This window comes from Melanerpes formicivorus, unplaced genomic scaffold (genome assembly GCF_026170545.1).
Source record: "Melanerpes formicivorus ecotype bairdi unplaced genomic scaffold, bMelFor1.0.p_v2 SCAF_42, whole genome shotgun sequence".
NCBI lineage: Eukaryota > Metazoa > Chordata > Aves > Piciformes > Picidae > Melanerpes > Melanerpes formicivorus.
The window spans coordinates 1,173,106-1,179,617 of record NW_027142394.1 but is presented as its reverse complement, the minus strand read 5'-3'; positions in this window follow the sequence as shown (position 1 = coordinate 1,179,617).

The window sequence follows — 6,512 nt, the reverse complement described above, 5'->3', positions numbered from 1 at the left end:
TTTGGGTTGGAAGGGACCTTAAAGATCATCCAGTTCCAACCCCCTGCCATGGGCAGGGACACCTCCCACCAGCCCAGCTTGCTCAAGGTCTCATCCAGCCTGGCCTTGAACACCTCCAGGGAGGAGCATCCCCAACCTTCCTGGGCAACTTGTTCTAGTGTCTTCCCACCCTCACTGTAAAGAATTTCTTCCTGATCTCCAGTCTCAACCTCCCCTCTTCCAGCTTCAATCCATTGCCTGTTGTCCTATCACTCCAAGCCCTTGTCAAAAGTTCCTCCACAGCTCTCCTGTAGCCCCCTTCAGGTACTGGAAAGCTGCTGTAAGATCTCCCTGGAGGCTTCTCTTCTTCAGACTGAACAGCCTCAACTCTCTTAGCCTGTCCCCACAGAGAAGATGTTCCAGCCTTCATCTTCCTGGCCTCCTCTGGACCTGCTCCACCTGTTCCATGTCCTTCTTGTGCTGGGAGCACCAGAGCTGGACACAGTGCTGCAGGTAGAGTCTGATGAGAGCAGAATCCCCTCCCTCGTTCTGCTGCTTACACTTCTTAGATCCCTAAAATAACTCCTTAGATCCCTAAAGGAAGAGAGGTGAGAAGACACCAGAGACAGCTTGCCCAAGGTTCATTCTTCCTGATTTGTTTAGTTTGTTTTAGTGCTGGGAGGGCTAACTATTGATCTTCTTTTTCAGCTCTGAACAACTGAAGGCACCACATCTTCTCCTGCCATGGTCTCAATATGCTTCCAAAGAAAATCCCACTCCGTGGCCACGTTGCTTTCCCCTCTCTAAAGCTATGAGCTATCCCCACAGCAGCTTCTCAGCTCAGGATGGAGGATTTACTGCAAAAGGGATTTAGCTGCTTTGGCAGGCAGCAAAAGCACCAGCACAAGCCTAAGCCTTCTTAAGAATCCATCTGTAATCGTGGCTATCTGTGTAGAGAGAGCAGAGTGCTGCAGCCCCTCGCCCACCTGCACGGGCCCTCAGCATCCCCCCAAGTGCTGGGAGCAACAGGATGGTGCAAAGAGGGTTATGTGTGCCAGGGACATACAGGTGGAGGATCTACCTGGGTTTGCCCTCTCCACTGTGCTGCTCACACGAGTCTCTGGATGGCTCTGTGCTCCTCAGTCCTGCAGGAAACCCTAAAGCTCCTCATGAAAAAGCAGAGGCTCCTGCAGCACCTGCCCAGGCTTGGTCCCTGGGGCACAGCCAGCAAGGTGGGAAAGACAAGGTGACCCTTCTGCCTTCCTTCCCTGCCCCATTACCCCTTCTCCAGAGACCACAAACAGCTCAGACCTTTTCCAGCCTCCCTGGATGTGTCAGGGGATTTCTCTTGTTGCAGTCAGTGGGGCCCAGACCCTGGTGTCAAAGACCTTGTGTCCATCCCCACTGGTGCTTCCAACCAAACTGCTGTCCTCCTTTCGCTTCTCTGGCCTCTCTCTCATCCCAGAGTGGATTTTCCCATTAATTTTCCCACCTTTTTATATCTTTCTCCTCCCTTAGCCCATTTTTCATCATCTCTTTTCTTTCTTCTCCTCTAATCCTGTGCATTTGGATAATGCTCATTTGGGCTGTTTAACATAACCACCAGATTTGTGTTCTGGCCTTGTTCAGCAGGTTAAGGGCTCCCCTTTTCTGTCTTCTGTTCTGCATTTTCTTCTCCCTCTTAATATGTTCAGGATTTACAGACTGGGGATCCAGCTCGACCTCAGTGGGAAGCTTCCCCAGTGATTTCCATAGGAGCAGGGAGAAATCCATTCAAAATGTTCCCAAGTCAGAGACTGAAACTCAGTGTCTGGGATTGTCTCTGGCCATGTTTCCCAAGCTGCTCACAGCATCAGAGAGTGATGGAACTGCTCTGCTTGGAACAGACCTCGAAGATCTTTGAGTCCAACCATCAGCCTAAGACCACCATGGCCATTAAACCATATTCCCAAGTACTTCCAGCTCTTTCCATCTCCAAAGGGACCTGGAAGCAGGAAGAGCACAGTTTCTGAGAAGCAGGCCACCTTCCCTCAGGCTACAGAGACACAGGCAACATCCTCCCTGGTCTGTGTCAGAGCAGGGACCTTCCAGGGAGGTGGTTGAGGCCCCATCCCTGGAGGTGTTTAAGCCCAGGCTGGATGAGGCTCTGGGCAGCCTGATCTAGTGTGGGGTGTCCCTGCCCATGGCAGGGGGGTTGGAACTAGATGATCCTTGTGGTCCCTTCCAACCCTGACTGATACTATGATACTGTGATACTATGATCTCCAGTGAGTCCCTGCTAGCCACCATATCCAGGCCTTCTGCTGGGTTTTGATTTATCAGTTGTACACTTGGAAGGAAAGAGAAAATCTTTTTGTGCCTTCCAATGTCTTTTCAGGGGCAGCTCATAAAGGTCCTAATGTTCCAGGCAAGCCAGAAGTGTCTGCCCCATCACCCAGCTTACAGACTCCTTACCTGGCTGTGGTGCTGCTTGCTGGTAGGTTTCTGAGCACCTGTGTCCTGTAGACCAACAGCTGTGATGGATGAAGCCACTCAGCCACACAGCTAATGACCAACAGCTCCAAGATGTGCAGTCAGTGGTATGCTAGAAAATCAGCTTTTGCTGGCAGGGTTTATTCTATGACCCAGCTCTCCTCAGCCAGCAAAGCAGGGATTCTGCTCTGCTCTCATGAGACCTCACCTAGGTGGTCAACCTAACACAAAAAGGACATGGAACTGTTGGACAGGGTCCAGAGGAGGCCACCAAGATGATCAGAGGGCTGGAGAACCTCCCCTATGGGGACAGACTGGGAGAGTTGGGGCTGTTCAGCTTGGAGAAGGCCCTGGGGAGACCTCAGAGATGCCTTCAGTACCTCATGGGGCTACAAGATTGCTGGGGAGGGACTTTTGACAAGGGCTTGGAGTGACAGGACAAGAGACAATGAATTGAAGCTGGAAGAGGGGAGATTGAGACTGGAGATTAGGGAGAAATTCTTTGCAGTGAGAGTGGTGTGACACTGGAACAGGTTGCCCAGGGAGGCTGTGGATGTCCCCTCCCTGGAGGTGTTCAAGGGAAGGCTGAATGAGGCACTGAGTTTTTGAACTTGATGATCTTTAAGGTCCCTTCCAACCCAAACCATTCTGTGATTCTGTGCTTCTATGTCTGGTGCAAGGGGTGGGTGCCCATGGCAAGCCCACTCAACCTCTGCATAGCCTGGGATGGCCATGCTGGCAAAGCAGCCCTGGAAAAAGCCCTGGTTGTATGCAGCCATCACTGGAAGTGTTTAAGAAGAGCCTGGATGAGGCACTTGGTACCATGGTTTAGCTGATCAGAAGGTGTTGGGTGATAGGTTGGACTTGATGATCTTGAAGGTCTTTTCCATCCTTGTTAATCCTGTAGAAAGAAAGACTCCCACACTGTACCCTTGACACACTCAGCTGGGTTTTGACCCTTCAGTTGCAACAGAGCACAGAAAAATAACCCCAATTCCATCTCAGGAGTGGGAAAAGATGGAGCAGCAGCTGGTTTTGATGAGGATTCTTTATCAAGGACAGTTAACAGCTGGCTGAACATGAGCCAGCAGTGTGCCCAGGGGGCCAAGTAGGCCAATGGCATCCTGGCCTGCATCAGGAGGATTGTGGCCAGCAGGAGCAGGGAAGTCCTTGTGCCCTGTGCTCAGCACTGGTTAGGCCACACCTTGAGTCTTGTGTCCAGTTCTGGGCTCCTCAGTTTGAGAAGGACATTGAGAGACTTGAAGGTGTCCAGAGAAGGGCAACAAAGCTGGGGAGGGTCTGGAGCACAGCCCTGTGAGGAGAGGCTGAGGGAGCTGGGGTTGCTTAGCCTGGAGAAGAGGAGGCTCAGGGGAGACCTTCTTGCTCTCTCCAACTCCCTGAAGGGAGGTTGTAGCCAGGTGGGGATTGGTCTCTTCTGCCAGGCAAGCAACACCAGAACAAGAGGACACAGTCTCAAGCTGTGCCAGGGGAGGTTTAGGCTCGAGGTGAGGAGAAAGTTCTTCCCAGGAAAAGAGATTGGCCATTGGAATGTGCTGCCCAGGGAGGTGGTGGAGTCACCACCCCTGGAGGTGTTCAAGAGGAGACTGGGTGTGGCACTTGGTGCCATGGTTTAGTTGTCATGAGGTGTTGGGTGAGCACAAGCCCTATGAGGAGAGGCTGAGGGAGCTGGGATTGTTTAGCCTGGAGAAGAGGAGGCTCAGGGGAGACCTATTTGCTGTCTACAACTACCTGAAAGGTGGTTGTGGCCAGGAAGAAGTTGGTCTCTTCTCTCTAGGAACCAGCACCAGTACAAGAGGACACAGTCTCAAGCTGCACCAGGGGAAGTTTAGGCTGGAGGTGAGGAGAAAGTTCTTCCCAGAGAGAGTTGTTAGCCATTGGGATTTGCTGCCCAGGGAGGTGGTGGAGTCACCATCCCTGGAGGTGTTCAAGAGGGGATTGGATGTGGCACTTGGTGCCATGGTTTCATCATGAGGTGTTGGGTGACAGGTTGGACTCAATGACCTTTGAGGTCTCTTCCAACCTTGGTAATACTGTGACACTGTGATACTATGACAGGTTGGACTAGATGATCTCTGAGGTCTTTTCCAACCTGGTTGATTCTATGATTCTATGACTCAAGTGGTGCCTGTTCAGAGCCCTCCTGTTCAGTAGGAAATGTCTCACTAGGACAAGGTCCTCCCATTTGCAGCTTCTCTGTGCTGCAGCTGGCAGGCTGCTCCGAGCCAGGGGCACCTGTGCCTCTCTCTGGCTGTGATGTGCTCCCCAGGCTCCCACTGCTGCATTGCAATGTAAATATTGTTTTTGTTGAGAAACAAAAGGGCTGGAAAAAAAGAGAGAAAAAAAAAGGAAAAAGGCAAAAAGGGAGGTTCTGGGAATAGTGAGGATGAGATAAGGAATCTGAGGCAGCAAAGAACACACCAATTACCTCAGCTCACACGCTCAGCTGCCAGCTGAAACCAGTTCTACCGGCTGCTGCCCGACGGCGAAACACCACAGGGCTTCTGATGTCATCCTGGCCTTTGGTGCTGAGCCTGGGTAAATGGGGAGCTGGCAGAGGGAGAAGGGCTGTGCTGCTGCACACCAGCTCCAGCCATTCCCCTTCGTCTGGCAGCAATTAAAGCTCTCCTGTCTCGCTCTGCCTGCCCGCCAGCTCCCTGTGCCTTTGCCTCCCCCAGCGCTTCGCCCTCCCTCCCAGTGCGCCGCAGCCAGAGCTGGCAGCTGCCCCTGGCGGGGCAGGGCTGAGGAACCAGGGCACTGTCACTCTGCTGCTCCTCTGGCCTGTCCCCACATGCAGTGGTGGAGGGGTTGGATGTGGTGGAGGGGTGATCTTCTCTGGACTCATTCAAAACCCTCCTGGATGCATTCCTGTGTGGACTCCCCTAAGTGATGCTGCTTTGGCAGGGGGGTTGGACTCGATGATCTCTCGAGGTCCCTTCCAACCTCTAGTCTACTGTGATCCCGTGATCTACAAGGCCAAGGCTGAGGTTAATTGGCAGCACATCAATGGCATTAGCTTTTGCCTTTGGATTTCATAGAACTATGGAATTGTTTCACTTGGAGAAGTCCTCCAAGGTCATTGAGTCCAACCAGCAACCCAACACCACCATGGCCACTGAACCCTGGCCCCACGTGCCATGGCCACAGGTTTCTTGGACACCTCCAGGGATGAGGACTCCACCACCTCTCTGGGGAGCCTCTGCCAATCCCTGACCGCTCTTGCAGCAGAGATATTTTCCCTAATCCCCAACCCAACCCTTCCTTGGGGCAACCTGAGGCCATTTCTCCTTCTATCACCTGAGACTGGGGAGAGGATGCTGACCCCCACCTCACTGCAGCCTCTTTTCAATCAAACTGGTGGCATTGCTGGGACGACACAGTGCTGTAGACCTGAAAGGTGCTCTGTGTACTCAGGTAGTTGTTACTTCATAGTGTCATAGTATCAGTCAGGGTTGGACTGGACCACAAGGATCATCCAGTTCCAACCCCCCTGCCATGGGCAGGGACACCCCACACTAGATCAGGCTGCCCAGAGCCTCATCCAGCCTGGGCTTAAACACCTCCAGGGACAGGGCCTCAGAGGTTTCTTTTTTCTTATATTTTCTTTTACTTTTTTCCCCTTTTTTTCTTTACCCTTTTTTCCAGTTATTTTTTTTCCTTTCTTTTCCCTTTTCTCTTTTTTATTAATTTTCCTCTTAATTTTGCTTTTTTCTTCTTCCTTTTGCCTTTTTCTTTTTTTTCCTTTTATTCTCTTTCCTTTTTTCTCTTTTCCTTTTTCCTTTACCTTGTTCCCCTTTTTTTTGTTCTTTGTTTTTTCCCCCTTTTAATTCTTTCATTTTTGTTCATTTTCCTTTCCTCTTTTTTTTTTCCTTTTTCCTTTTCCCATTAATCTTTTTTCTTTACTATTTTTTCTTTCTCCTTTAATTCTCTTTCCTTTTTTTCTAATTTCTTTTTTTTCCTCATTTCTTCTTTTCTTTCTCCTTTTTTCCTTTCTTTTTTCTTTGTCTTTTTTTTTCCTTTCCCCACTTTCATTTTTGTTCATT